The 15927-nt window shown below is 44.5% G+C and overlaps 1 long non-coding RNA gene across 1 annotated transcript; it reads right to left on the reverse strand.

The window, feature by feature from the left end:
• Positions 1 to 11706: 11706 nt before the first annotated feature.
• LOC124004652 lies at positions 11707 to 14659 on the reverse strand. Its single transcript, XR_006833499.1, has 2 exons — positions 14445 to 14659; positions 11707 to 12251 (listed from the first exon to the last, which is right to left on the reverse strand). It is a non-coding gene; the product is annotated as an uncharacterized LOC124004652 (long non-coding RNA).
• Positions 14660 to 15927: the final 1268 nt, after the last annotated feature.

Below are 15927 nucleotides of genomic sequence, written 5' to 3' on the forward strand. Positions count from 1 at the left end.
TTTATTTTCTTATCTCTATTTCTGACCCTGGATCTGGAGGAAATGAAGGATCTCTTCTCTCTTCCTGATCCAGTGGTTGTCAACACTGACCAGTGTTCAACAAACGTCAGGCCTGATACATATCCAACTGAAGCCAGTCATCTTCATCTCACATATTCTGTTCCCACATATAGTTCAATAGTGATGTGTGCTGTGACTCAGTGGCTTTTGATGATGATGAGAAATGAATATTTATTTGATTTTATATAAAGAGAGAAGATGGATACTCTTAGAGGTTTGTCCAGCCTTGAACACAAGGTTCTGTTCGTCCAAGAAGTGGGCTGATTTTTTTCCGTTCTGATGCATTATAAGCACTGGTTGAGTTGTGGTTTGCTCTTCGGGAACTGTGCCGGGCTAACACAGAATGTTCTGTTTATGCCGTTGCCCATGATTTAATTATAGTATTTTTGGACGATTTCTCTGTTTTGCTAAGGATAAGTGTTAACTTATCCTTAAACGGGAACCAATGGGTTAGAATACATTTTTGGATCAATCTGGCATACATGACTCCACTGTAGCACTTGCACAGCAGGCCAAAATGTATCTCGTTGTGACAATGTGTGTGTGTGTGTGTGTGTGTGTGTGTGTGTGTGTGTGTGTGTGTGTGTGTGTGTGTGTGTGTGTGTGTGTGTGTGTGTGTGTGTGTGTGTGTGTGTGTGTGTGTGTGTGTGTGTGTGTGTGTGTGTGTGTGTGTGTGTGTGCAAACAGTGCTGAAAGATCAGCGAACACTGATCACTGTGGCTGTTTCAAAAGATCACTTTACCGGAGACCGCTTCTCCCAAAATGTCTTCTTCAATGGTTGTGAATTGTGAAATCGAAGCCTAATCCTATAAGGTTGTATCAGATGAGGCGTTTGAGTGGCACAACATTGAGGCTGATATACCAGTTGGTTGTGTTGTTCAAATATACGTGATCAACTCATGTAATGTAATCCCCAAGCTCACTAATGGCATCACTTGATAACACTGACTGTTAATACAATATTAATAAGCTGCATATGGATGGGTAAAAAGATACCAGTATACATTATGTAAATAAATACCCTGCATGACTATTATGCTGTCAGCCATATGTGTAAAAATACTACGGTGTTACAACAATGATTTACACAGGCAAGTCGGATACAGGTTTGGTAACACTTTAACTGACTTCTTTGTCATAAGGGTGACATAACGCTGTCATAACATAACACATGTCATTTTCGGTCGTGAAAACTGATGTCAAAATACTGACAACCCTTTACACTGTCATGACACAAATGGATATTTATGTAAATGAGTTGGCTAGCTGTACCCTAAGCCAATAAGCTGACTGAAGCAAAGATTTGTGCCATGACAGTGTCAAGTCAGCTGTCAAGCTTATGTCAGCTGTCATGACTGTTAATAACATATTTTATGTAATTGTTCTGACATGGTTTAGTCACTAGAAGTAATGTCAGAGTGCTCAAGATGTGTTACCCAACGTTGAGACATGCCAATATGGACATCAGTTTAGTAACACTTACTGTCGTCAGTTCTCTTGAACGCCACATGGGGGGGGGGTTCATTTCTTTCTAAACCTGGAAACAAAATGGAGAAGCGCTGTTCATGTCTTATCTAATTTGTTTGTCACATAGTGTGTTGGAAAGCAGATTTGTACTTTCTTTACTTTGTGGTATTCATTATTGTTATTGTGATGATTTTTTTTTTATATATATCTTTGACACAATAATTCCGATCAGAATTCTGCAATCCTTCTGCAAATTACCACAGTTTTCACTTAATGACAATATGAGCTCTATGATGATGTTTGATCACTCTCTTTATTTTACAAGTCTGTCCCGCCTCAAGCAAAGCCATCTTTCTTTGGTTCCAAACAACAAATAAATAATGTAAACAACAGAGAATGTGACCCGCTCAGTTTATCTATATAGTGTGTTATCTGTTCTCTCATACCCAAAACAGTAAGGAAAATACACCCCAAATACATTCTATATCTCCATGTATTAGTATGACTTTATTAATACAGTATGTACCAGTTATTCCTCCCACACCAGCCCTCATTGTTTGCAGAAGCGACATCACACAAAGCTTTTCTTTAAACCATTTCACTTTTCTTTAAACCATTTCACTTCGCTAATATGTGCAAATGTGTTACCTTGATTATCTACATAACATCTTTATTAACATAGTTAATAAGGAAGATATGAGGAAGATAACAAAAACGTGTAGCTTCCTTATGTGCATTTACATAAAATACAACATCATTTGGTTAAAATGTTGCTTTCTTTTTGTTGTTGCATAAAACCAGAGACATTAACTAAAAAGTTTGAATTCATTCACATAAAAATGGTTTCTGTGCTTCCACACACACACAAAAAAACGTAAAGCAACGAAAAATGTCATTTAAGGTTAGGCATTAGGTTTAGCTGTGTGGTTAAGGCAAGGGTTAATTAGGTTTAACATCAGATGTTATGACTTTGGGGCTGTGTCAGCTATTGACCACTCTGCAGAGCTGCCTCCAGAATGAGATTCATGCCAAAAAACAGTAACCTGTGACTTGGTGCCCGGGGAGCTGTTGTTGTGGAGGGTTGTTCAAGGGCACAACGGCAGGCAATGGCATGTAGGATTTTATACCAGAAACCCTCCTGTTTTCCCATCGGACCCGGAATTGGAACCGGTAACCCTCCGGTTTCTGGCTCGTCTCTCTAACTGGTAGGCTACGGTCTCCAGTTGCGAATTTCACTTAACATAACAGAGCTAAAAGGATTTCCTTGAGTATCATTTATCTTGCTCAGACAGTCCTACTTTGCATAATTTATTGATAAAAATAGGTTAATATAACAATGATAATAATTTTATTTGACCTTTATTTAACTAGGCAAGTCAGTTAAGAACAAATTCTTACTTTCAATGACCGGCCTAGGAACGGTGGGTTAACTGCCTTGTTCAGGAGCAGAACGACAGATATGTACCTTGTCAGCTCAGGGATTCGATTTTGCAACCTTTCGGTTACTAGTCCAAAGCTCTAACCACTAGGCTACGCTGCCGCCCCGTATGCCATACGTACCCATGTGTGAAACTGTGGGATTGTAGTTTTACCTTTTATAAAATTGTACCGAAACTTCCTGTTTTCATCACAGATGTCATGATTTTTTTAATACGTTATGGCTTTACTAGCAAAAAACGGATGGAAATGTGTTTACTGATATACTTTTTCTTGATCAATTGTCTTTTCACACTTCAGGTGACATTTTCAAAGTGCAAAAAAATAAGTACAAAAAATACGATGAACTTCATAATTGTCACGCTTCAAGTAAGACCCAAATGCAGACTGTGTTGAAGTAACAATGTTTATTACAACAGGGGCAGTCAAACGACAGGTCAAGGCAGGCAGGGGTCGATAATCCAGAGTAGCAGGACGAAGGTACAGGACTGCAGGCAAACGACAGGTCAAGGCAGGCAGGGGTCGATAATCCAGAGTAGCAGGACGAAGGTACAGGACTGCAGGCAGGCCCAGGGTCAAGGCAGGCAGGGGTCGGTCGATAATCTAGAGTAGCGGGACGAAGGTACAGGACTGCAGGCAGGCCCAGGGTCAAGGCAGGCAGGGGTCGATAATCTAGAGTAGCAGGACGAAGGTACAGGACTGCAGGCAGGCCCAGGGTCAAGGCAGGCAGGGGTCGATAATCTAGAGTAGCGGGACGAAGGTACAGGACTGCAGACAGGCTCAGGGTCAGGTCAGGCAGGGGTCGATAATCCAGAGTAGCGGGACGAAGGTACAGGACTGCAGACAGGCTCAGGGTCAGGTCAGGCAGGGGTCGATAATCCAGAGTAGAGGAACAAAGGTACAGGACTGCAGACAGGCTCAGGGTCAGGTCAGGCAGAGGTTGGTAATCCAGAGTAGAGGAACAAAGGTACAGGACTGCAGACAGGCTCAGGGTCAGGTCAGGCAGAGGTTGGTAATCCAGAGTAGAGGAACAAAGGTACAGGACTGCAGACAGGCTCAGGGTCAGGTCAGGCAGAGGTTGGTAATCCAGAGTAGAGGAACAAAGGTACAGGACTGCAGATAGGCTCAGGGTCAGGTCAGGCAGGGGTCGATAATCCAGAGTAGCGGGACGAAGGTACAGGACTGGAGGCAGGCTCAGGGTCAGGTCAGGCAGAGGTTGGTAATCCAGAGTAGAGGCAAATGTACAGGACAGCAGTCTGGGTGAGGGACTCAAAAATTTGTTTCACCTCTACCACGAATCCCTTCCGACTGAGGCAGACGACAGATTGTTGCTCCCACACCACCGTGGCCCAGGCAAGTACACTCCTGGAAATCAGCATAATGATATACACTATCCTCGTGCGGTCCGAGGAGCACGAAGAAGGCTGCAGCTTGAAAACAAGGGAGAACTGGAAGAGAAAGGCCCGGCAGGTTCTGGAATCTCCATCATAGCGCTCCGGGGAAGGTAAGCAGGGTTCCCAGGGAACCGGGGTGACGGCACTGCTACCAGCTGGGGCTGGGAGGTTATCATCATGGTAGGCTGCCTAGTAGGCAACCCACGGAATTGCTCCTGCAATGCGTCCAATGCTAGATCATGACGTTCGACCACGGCCTGGAACACTTCCATCAGACCGCGAAGCAACTCCTCGTGCCTACCAATGGTGGCTCCTTGGGAGGAGATGGCGTTGCGGAGCTGGTCCAAGTCTGCTGGGTCAATCATGGCCAGTTCGTACTGTCATGCTTTAGATAAGACCCACATGCAGACTGTGTTGAAGTAACAATGTTTATTACAGCAACAGGGGAAGGCAAATCCAGAGTAGAGGCAAAGGTATAGGGGTGCAGGCAGAGTGGTCTGGCAGGCGGGCTCAGTCAGGACAGGCAAGGGTCAATACCAGGAGGGTGAGAAAAAGAGAAATTTAGGAAAAGCAGGGGCTGAGACATTGCCAGATTATAATGAGATTAATGGTGAATTTTGCACTTGACACAACTTTTGTTCTATGACAATGTTGTTCTCGATGTCTGTGATTTGAGCTGAATTTGAGCAGAAATGGTGATTCTTCTTCACTCAAATTGTAAAATGTAACACTGGTCCTATACATACATAGAATGTTCAACTGAAGAACTTACGTGTCAGGCTCCCTTCAGCTTGGTGTAGTACGGGGAATTCCATCTCGGTCTGGCCAATTACATTTCTGCTGACACACTCCACGCTGCTGTTCTTGTATTCTGAGGCAGACATGGTGATGGTGCTGTTCACGGTTTGGGCACTCCTGGAGACGATGACACTGTAACTAATATAGACCCCTAACATTGGCCAAGCAATAACTGGTAAGGGAACCCCCTGACTGACACACACACAGGTCAGGACCTCTGCCTGGACCACACACACCAAGCCATTCAGGAACTTGGGATCGTCTAGGGAAGACAAATAAATACTTGTTTACCTAACAGAGACTTACCTAACATTCAACATCATGAGATATGGCTTTTTAAAGTTTTTTTTTTACCTAACAGAGACTCTTTAAGAATAAGTAAGTACTGTACTGTATTTTGATAATGAGGGAAAGCACTATTTTACTGTTAAATCACTGTTTTCTTCACAGTAATGTTGGCCTTCTTGTAGATGCCCATACATGTGAGGTTAATTTTGTGATGTTCGGATTTAAGAGTGAAAGACAACTCAGCCACACTGAATACATTTTCTGCTGTTGATGGCTCCATTCTCCCCCAATACATGACTAAGTTCTCTGTCCCTCTCCAGTCTATTCCAACAAAATCTTCTTCCAGTCTTTGCGGGCAGAGGTCATTTAGTTTGAGTGAATATACTTTGCAGGTCAGTGTGGCCCTCTCTCCCTCTGTGAGAGGGGGTGTCTCCACAGTGGGCTTCTTCTGGGTTGGAGCTAAACAGAATTTGGCAAAGTTTGATCACTTTGACCATTCATTTGTCTTGCATTTTCACGCAGATTATGCTGTGATGTGAAGAACATGGTTATTATGGTTTGGTTGTTCTGAAATAGTTACATAATATGCTGCAATTCAACAATATTAGAATTCAGAGTGTGTAGGCTACATTTATTCTCACTTGAGGTGAGAACACATAACGTGACATTTTCATTTAAAAATACTGTCGTACTCATTATAATCTGCAGCGTGATTTAACAGCAAGAAAGTAGTATATTTGTTGACATAGTTTATGTACCAGACACTGAGACTCGTACCCTCTCAGGAAAAACATACATTTGATCATCTCCCCATGTTAACTTGAATCTATACTCGCTTTCTCCTTCTTGCAGGTCTTCTACAAAAAGCTGCAAGACCTTTCAGGACCTCTCAGGAACAGCCAATCAACACTGCACACCTCTGCAGCTTTTTCAAATACAGGTGTAAGTGGATCTCCTTTGAACAAGATTCTTAGTACGTAATTAGTAATATTGCCTGGGTATGTGAATTTACATGATATCGGAATACACCGTCCAGCCTCCACTGTAACGTCTTGGGTCACTAAGATGGAGAACTCTGTCCCTCTCTCTCTAGTCTCTATAAAAATGTTTTATAGTAGTACATTTACATTTGATCAGTCAATGCTTAAAAAAATAATAATCTCATTCCAAAACATGTTACTTGACTCTTTTGTAGGATGCACAGACTACAGCTTGCTGTCATGTTATCACAGGACATACGGAATCAATAATAACGAGACACAAATTTATGCTGTAATTGAGAATATACAAATTCTGTCCGTAAACAGCTAACCAAATGCACAAAGAATTCATCACTTCATAAAATGCTGATAAATTACTCTTGTTTATAATGTTATGAATAAACCTATCACTCTCTACTGTGTACCAGCTCCCTGTCTCACTATAGGTCTCACTGTTCGGTTGAGATCTTGTTCTCTGATACTTGTGAGCACATTTACAGATCACAGATATATATAAATATTATTATTATTATTACTGGTTGCGAGAAATGGAATATCTGTAGAGGCCAGAGCTGAGAGTCAGTATCTGTCTTTAGTTCCCCCTTTTCACAACCAAATGTTAACGGGACAATAAACTGTTGTACAATACTGTGTCAATGTCAGCACAACTAGGCACAGTTGTAGATTATGCTAAAATCAGCATAAAGTAACCAAAAAATATTGCATTGACATTCAGGCCGTTGTTATAAATCCTCTTAAGGATCGGACACTTTTTTTCAATTTCCTGTAGCTCAGGACCTGATGCAAGTATATGCATATTCTTGATACCTTTTGAAATTAATGTAGGAGAATATAACACTTTAGATCTGGTAAAAGATAAAACATATTTAAAAAACATGCGTTTTCTATCTTTATTTTTTTGTATTATCTTTGAAATACAAAATAAAAGGCCAGACAGCGGTGTACTGTAGAATTCCAGGTTTAATTTAGATGCTGTCCACTAGATGGCAGCAGTGTGCATGCAAAGTTTCAGACTGATCCATTGAACAATTACATCACTACACAATATGTCGTATCAAGTCTGCCAGGTGTACTTCACGAGTTTGCCCAAATGTGCCGAATTGGTCAATTGATACACTTCAAGTACATAGCTATAGAGAATATACAAAAATGCTGTGGTAATAAAAATGTACATTTACACACTCCCTGGAATGTCATACATGATGGATCATTAGCTTCCCTACAGAAAAGACACTAACCTTCACACATTTATCTAGATTGGCAAGGTGGGTGTGAAGCCAGAGACAGCAGCGGGGTCAAACAGTAGAACCCAGTTCCTACATTTGAATATAAAAACGGCATGGTATTTTTTCACTGTAATAGCTACTGTAAAATAGACACTGCAGTTAGATTCAGAATAATTTAAGCTTTCTGCACATTTAAGACATGTCTATGTCCCGGAAAGTTGGCTGTTTGTTTACAACATCATTCTATTGACATTATCACATATTGAGCAACAACTCTCCCGATGGCTAAAAAGCTAAACATTTGAAGTTTTAGATTGACCTTGTCCAAGTCCAGACCTAATAATCCCAATTGAGATGATGTGGCAGGACTTGAAAGGAGCAGTTCATGCTTGAAAACCCACACATGTCGCTGATTTAAAGCAGTTCTGCATGCAAGAGTGGGCCAAAATTCCTCCACAGCAACTGGAGTCATTGTAGTGAAAGGTGGCACAACCAGTTATTGAGTGTTGTTGCACAACTTTGTATATTAGATAAATGAAATAATCATGTACTTGTTGTGTTATTTGTTCATTCAGGTTCCTTTTTATTTAATATTAAGTTTTGGTTAAATATCTGATAACATTCAGTATCAGAAATATGCAAAAGTAGAGAAAATACTTTTCCACAGCATTATGATTATATCTGTACCATCAAAATGGTTGTGCGAAAATGCATTGTATATATATATATATATTAGTTGAGTATGTTGTTTACCCACTTAGGTTGAACCTCAATTTAATTTCAATTCTATTCAGTTTGACTGGAATAACTCTACAAGGCTTTTAGTTTAGGGCCCCCGAGTGACGCAGCGGTCTAAGGCACTGCATCTCAGTGCAGGAGGCATCACTACAGTCCCTGGTTTGAATCCAGGCTGTATCACATCCGACCATGATTGGGAGTCCCATAAGGCGGCGGAAAATTGGCCCAGCGTCATCTGGGTTTGGCCTGGGTAGGCCGTCACAGTAAATAAGAATTTATTCTTAACTGGCTTACATCATTAAATATAGGTTAAATATTTTTTTGTTTTTTTTGTTTTTTAAGTGGAGGTTCCAACTGCGTGAGTGTCAGTAGTTTGGTACATACTGATGAGGGACTTTGGAAGGCATTTGCAGGAGTAGCCACCAGGTTGTGGCTTTAGGCCACCAGAAATTCAGCTAAAAGGAGGGCATATCCAGAAACTATTATATTATAAAAAATTTGCTCACTTTATTGTCCCTGCTGCAGCACTAGGCCTACTATTGAGACCTGAAACTAACACCACTTTTCAGCAGCAACACATATATTAAAGGGAACATGGGGTAGAGTTTAAATGTAAGTACTGATGTAAGATCTTAATTTGATCATCACCCTGTTGCAGGTGAACTTTCCTGCAATTGCAGTTCATTTAAGGTTCAAAAAGGCTTCTGAAGTTTGTAATTTCTACTTTTAAATATCAGACTTGATTTTCCCTTATGGAAAATGTATCAACCCCTACAAAAATGTCCATGAATCATAATTCACATAATAACTTACATTTCCTGTTGCTGCAGGATTGTTATCTTGCTGTAGGAAACTGCCTAAAATTAAGATCTTACATCTGTATTTAGGAGAAGTAAAACCCCAACAAACAAATATAGCAAGGCTCTTTAAAAAAAGTGGGGGCACTTTAACACATTTTCGAAGTGTAAAGAGGAAGTTAACTGAAGCCCATAGTGTGCTGTGAGCTGTTGTCAAACTCTGCAAGGCTAACTAACAGATCGGGTTAAAATAACTAAAACACGTTATGGGAAACTGTGCTAATAACCCAAGAAGGTATGATGGCTTTTACAGTAGTATTGTTTTCAGATGAATTGCAGTTAGATATCTGCATGTACAGCAGTGGTCAATTTAGTTAATTTATGACTACATGCACATTTGCTTTACAACTACACAAAATGACACTGAAATTAATTTGACACTACTGATACTTTATCACACTACTGAAACTAACTCCCCTAGCTCCACAATGAGATAGGGTGCAAGCCAGGCAGCAGGCTGTTAGCCAGCCTGCCATCTTAGTGGAGTCTGTCACTAGCACAGTCAGTGTAGTTAGCTCTATCCCTATTGAGACCGTGTCTGTGCCTCGACCAAGGATGGGCAAAACTAAACATGGCGGTGTTTGCCTTAGTAATCTCATTGGAATAAAGACCTCATCCACTCCTGCCATTATTGAAAGAGATTGTGATACCTCACATCTCAAAATAGGTCTACTTAATGTTAGATCCCTCACTTCCAAGGCAGTTATAGTCAATTAACTAATCACTGATCATAATCTTGATGTTATTAGCCTGACTGAAACATTGCTTCAGCCTGATGAAATTACTGTGTTAAATGTGGCCTCAACTCCTGGTTACACTAGTGATCATATCCCCCACACATCCCACAAAGGCAGAGGTGTTGCTAACATTTACGATAGCAAATTTAAATTTACAAAAAGAAAAACAACGTTTTTGTCTTTTGAGCTTCTAGTCATGAAATCTATGCAGCCTACTCAATCACTTTTTATAGCTACTGTTTACAGGCCTCCTGGGCCATATACAGCGTTCCTCACTGAGCTCCCTGAATTCCTATCGGACCTTGTAGTCATGGCAGATAATATTCACATTTTTGTTGACTTTAATATTCACATGGAAAAGTCCACAGACCAACTCCAAAAGGCTTTCGGAGCCATCATCGACATAGTGGGTTTTGTCCAAAATGTATCCAGACCTACTCACTGCCACAGTCATACTCTGGACCTAGTTTTGTCTCGTGGAATAAATGTTGTGGATCTTAATGTTTTTCCCCATAATGCTGGACTATCAGACCACCATTTTATTACGTTTGCAATGGCAACAAATAATCTGCTCAGACCCCAACCAAGGATCATCAAAAGTCATGCTATAAATTCTTGGACAACCCAAAGATTCCTAGATGCCCTTCTAGACTCCCTCCGCCTACCCAAGGACGTCAGAGTACAAAAATCAGTTAATCACGTAACTGAGGAACTCAATTTAACCTTGTGTAATACCCTAGATGCAGTCGCACCCCTAAAAACAAAAAACAGTTGTCATAAGAAACTAGCTCCCTGGTACACAGAAAATACCCAAGCTCTGAGGCAAGCTTCCAGAAAATTGGAACAGAAACGGCACCACACCAAACTGGAAATCTTCTGACTAGCTTGGAAAGACAGTACCGTGGAGTATCGAAGAGCCCTCACTGCTGCTCGATCATCCTATTTTTTCCAACTTAATTGAGGAAAATAAGAACAATCCAACATTTATTTTTGATACTGTCACAAAGCTAACTAAAAAGCAGAATTCCCCAAGAGAGGATGGCTTTCACCTCAGCAGTAATAAATTCATGAACTTCTTTGAGGAATAGATCATGATCATTAGAACGCAAACTACGGACTCTTTAAATCTGCGTATTCCTCCAAAGCTCAGTTGTCCCGAGTCTGCACAACTCTGCCAGGACCTAGGATCAAGGGAGACACTCAAATGTTTTAGTACTATATCTCTTGACACATTGATTAAAATAATCTAAACCTTCAAGTTGCATACTGGGCCCTATTCCAACTAAACTACTGAAAGAGTTGCTTCCTATGCTTGGCCCTCCTATGTTGAACATAATAAACAGCTCTCTATCCACCGGATGTGTACCAAACTCACTAAAAGAGGGAGTAATAAAGCCTCTCTTGAAAAAGCCAAACCTTGACCCAGAAAATATTTTAAAACTATTGGCCTGTATCGAATCTCCCATTTTTTGAAAAAGCTGTTGCACAGCAACTCACTGCCTTCCTGGAGACAAACAAAACACTTCAGTCTGGTTTTAGACCCCATCATAGCACTGAGACTTCACTTGTGAAGGTGGTAAATTAACTTTTAATGGCGTCAGACCGAGGCTCTGCATCTGTCCTCATGCTCCTAGACCTTAGTGCTGCTGTAATATTGCCTGTGTGTAGCTGGTGTAGAGGAGTCAGGCGCAGGACAGCAGATATGAGTAATAAACATAATTTACTCATATATTCACAAATACAACGCAATAATTTGAGCCCACAATAACGGATCGTATTACAAACAAACATGGGGGAACAGATGGTTAAATAATGAACAAGTAATTGGGGGAATGAAACCAGGTGTGTAAGACAAGGACAAAACAAATGGAAAATGAAAAGTGGATTGGCGATGGCTAGAAGGTCGGTGACGTTGAACGCCGCCTGAACAAGGAGAGGGAACGACTTCGGCTCCAGCAGCGCACCGACACGACCTCGGGGACGACCTGGAGGACAAGGCGCAGGGCGATCCGGATGGAGACGGTGGAACTCCCGCAGCAATGAAGGGTCCATGAAGACCTCCACCGGCACCCAGCATCTCTCCTCCGGACCGTACCCCTCCCACTCCACGAGGTACTGAAGGCCCTTCGTCCGACGCCTCAAGTCCAGGATGGCTCGAACAGCATACACCGGGGCACCCTCGATGTCCAGAGGGGCCGGAGGAACCTCGCGCACCTCAAACTCCTGGAGTGGACCAGCCACCACCGGCCTGAGGAGAGACACATGGAACAAGGGATTAATGCAGTAATCTGGGGGAAACTGTAACCTGTAGCATACCTCGTTCAGTCTCCTCAGGACTTTGAATGGCCCCACAAACCGCGGATCCAGCTTCCCGGCAGGGCAGGCAGAGGGGCAGGTTTCGGGGTCAAGAGCCAGACCCGGTCCCACAGTGCGAACACCGGGGCTTCACTGCGGTGGCGGTCGGCACTCACCTTCTGTCGCCTCACAGCACGTTGCAGGTGCACATGAGTGGCGTCCCAGGTCTCCTCCGAGCGCTTAAACCATTCGTCCACCACAGGAGCCTCGATCTGGCTCTGATGCTAAGGTGCCAGAACCGGTTGATACCCCAGTATGCACTGGAAGGGGGAGAGGTTAGTGGAGGAGTGGCGTAATGTGTTTTGGGCCATCTCTTCCCAGGGGATGAATGCCGCCCACTCCCCTGGCCGGTCCTTGCAATATGACCACAGAAACCTACCCACATCCTGGTTTACTCTCTCCACCTGCCCGTTACTCTCGGGGTGAAAACCTGGCTGACCGAGACCCCCAGATGTTCAATGAACGCCCTCCATACCCTGGACGTGAACTGGGGACCCCGATCAGAGACTATGTCCTCAGGCACCCCGTGGTGCCGTAACATGTGAGTGAATAGGGCCTCTGCAGTCTGTAGGGCCATAGGGAGACCGGACAAAGGGAGGAGACAGCAGGACTTAGAAAACCGATCCACAACGACCAGGATCGCGGTGTTCCCCTGTGACCGAGGAAGATCCGTCAGGAAGTCCACTGACAGGTGCGACCACGGCCGTTGTGGACAGGTAGGGGTTGTGACTTCCCTCTGGGCAGGTGCCTGGGAGCCTTGCACTGGGTGCACACCGAGCAGGAGGAAACATAAACCCTCATGTCCTTGGCCAAGGTGGACCACCAGTACCTCCCACTAAGACAGCGCACTGTCCAACCGATGCCAGGATGACCAGAGGAGGGTGACGTGTGGGCCCAATAGATCAACCGGTCGCGGACAGCAGACGGAACATACATACGCCCAGCTGGACACTGGAGAGGAGTGGGCTCTGTCCGTAACGCCCGCTCGATATCCGGGTCCAGCTCCCACACTACCGGTGCCACCAGGCAAGAGGCCGGGAGTATGGGAGTGTACTCCAGATTGCGGTGGTCAGTCCAGATGAGAAAAGGGTGTCTCGCCTCCTCAAGCCAATGTCTCCACGCCTTCAGAGCCTTGATGACAGCCAACAGCTCCCGGTCCCCCACATCATAGTTTTGCTCCGCCGGGCTGAGCTTCTTCGAAAAGATACGGGGCGGTGCTTCGGTGGCGTACCCGAGCGCTGAGAGAGCACGGCTCCTATCCTAGCCTCGGACACGTCCACCTCCACTATGAACACCAAAGAGGGATCTGGATGAGCCAGCATGGGAGACGAGGTAAACAGAGCCCTCAGGTGACCAAAAGCCCTGTCTGCCTCAGCCGACCACTACAGTCGCACCGGTCCCCCCCTTCAGCAGTGAGGTAATGGGAGCTGCTAAATAACCAAAGCCCCGGATAAACCTCTGGTAGTAGTTGGCAAAACCTAGAAACCGCTGCATTTCCTTTACCGTGGTGGGAGTCAGTCAATTACGCACCGCTGGAATGCGGTGATAATTGAGTTGCCTTCTTCTTACAGAAGTCGAGAGCCAAATCGGCACATTCTGAGGGGATGCACATGGTGGAGACCTGGTCTGGACTTTCCACCGTAGTCACATCGATGGAAACCCCTACACACCTCCCTGAGCACTTTCGTGACCACCCCTTGAGAGCCCTCTGTTGCCACAAAATAGTGGGGTCATGACAGGCCAACCAGGGTATGCCCAGCACCACGGGAAACACAGGAGAATCAATAAGGAAGAGACTGATTCTCTCCTTGTGACCCTCCTGCGTAACCATGTCTAGTGGAGCGGTGGCCTCCCTAATCAGCCCTGACCCTAATGGTCGACTATCTAGGGCATGCACAGGGAAGGCCATATCCACAGGAACAAGGGGAATCCCTAAACTATGGGCAAATGAACGGTCAATAAAATTCCCAGCTGCGCCTGAATCTATGAGTGCCTTATGCTGGGAATGCGGGGAAAACTCAGGAAATGTAATAAACACATACATGTGAGCAACAGGGGGCTCTGGGTGAGCCTGGTGCCGACTCACCTGGAGTGACACGATAGTGCCCAGCCTGCGACTCCCTGAGGAACCCCCACAGCACCGACCAGCAGTGTGCCCTCTGCGGCCACAGATGTTGCAGGGAATGGACCCTCCTCTGGTCACCCTAAGCGCAGCACCTCGCAGCTCCATGGGCGTCAGAGCGGAGGTGCTGGGGGATGGAACTGACAGGCCCCGATCCGGGTGAGCCCTGGGACCATGCCTCAGAACTACCTGGCCTGATGACTCCTTGCTGTCCCCAGTCCACCTGGCCGTGCTGCTGCTCCAGTTTCAACTGTTCTGCCTGCGGCTATGGAACCCTGACCGGTTCACCAGACGTGCTACCTGTCCCAGACCTGTAGTTTTCAAATCTCTAGAGACAGCAGGAGTGGTAGAGATACTCTGAATGATCGGCTATGAAAATCCAACTGACATTTACTCCTGAGGTGCTGACCTGTTGCACCCTCGACAACCACTGTGATTATTATTATTTGACCCTGCTGGTCATCTATGAACATTTGAACATCTTGGCCATGTTCTGTTATAATCTCCACCCAGCACAGACAGAAGAGGACTGACTGGTCACCCCTCATAGCCTGGTTCCTCTCTAGGTTTCTTCCTAGGTTCTGGCTGTGCTTTAACACCTGCATTGCTTGCTGTTTGGGGTTTTAGGCTGTACAGCACTTTGTGACATCAGCTGATGTAAGAATGGATTTATAAATACATTTAATTGATCAGGCATTGTGGCCACCAATTTATTCATCTTCTGGCTGTGATCAGTTGCATTATTATCAGATCAAATCAAATCAAATGTATTTATATAGCCCTTCGTACATCAGCTGATATCTCAAAGTACTGTACAGAAACCCAGCCTAAAACCCCAAACAGCAAGCAATGCAGGTGTAGAAGCACGGTGGCTAGGAAAAACTCCCTAGAAAGGCCAAAACCTAGGAAGAAACCTAGAGAGGTACCAGGCTATGTGGGGTGACCGGTCCTCTTCTGGCTGTGCGGGTGGAGATTATAACAGAACATGGCCAAGATGTTCAAATGTTCATAAATGACCAGCATGGTCCAATAATAATAAGGCAGAACAGTTGAAACTGGAGCAGCAGCACGGCCAGGTGGACTGGGGACAGCAAGGAGTCATCATGTCAGGTAGTCCTGAGGCATGGTCCTAGGGCTCAGGTCGTCCGAGAGAGAGAAAGAAAGAGAGAAAGAGCGAATTAGAGAGAGCACACTTACATTCACACAGGACACCGAATAGGACAGGAGAAGTACTCCAGATATAACAAACTGACCCTAGCCCCCGACACATAAACTACTGCAGCATAAATACTGGAGGCTGAGACAGGAGGGGTCAGGAGACACTGTGGCCCCATCCGAGGACACCCCCGGACAGGGCAAAACAGGAAGGATATAACCACACCCACTTTGCCAAAGCACAGCCCCCACACCACTAGAGGGATATCTTCAACCACCAACTTACCATCCT

Source organism: Oncorhynchus gorbuscha, linkage group LG19 (assembly GCF_021184085.1).
Source record: "Oncorhynchus gorbuscha isolate QuinsamMale2020 ecotype Even-year linkage group LG19, OgorEven_v1.0, whole genome shotgun sequence".
Taxonomy (NCBI): domain Eukaryota; kingdom Metazoa; phylum Chordata; class Actinopteri; order Salmoniformes; family Salmonidae; genus Oncorhynchus; species Oncorhynchus gorbuscha.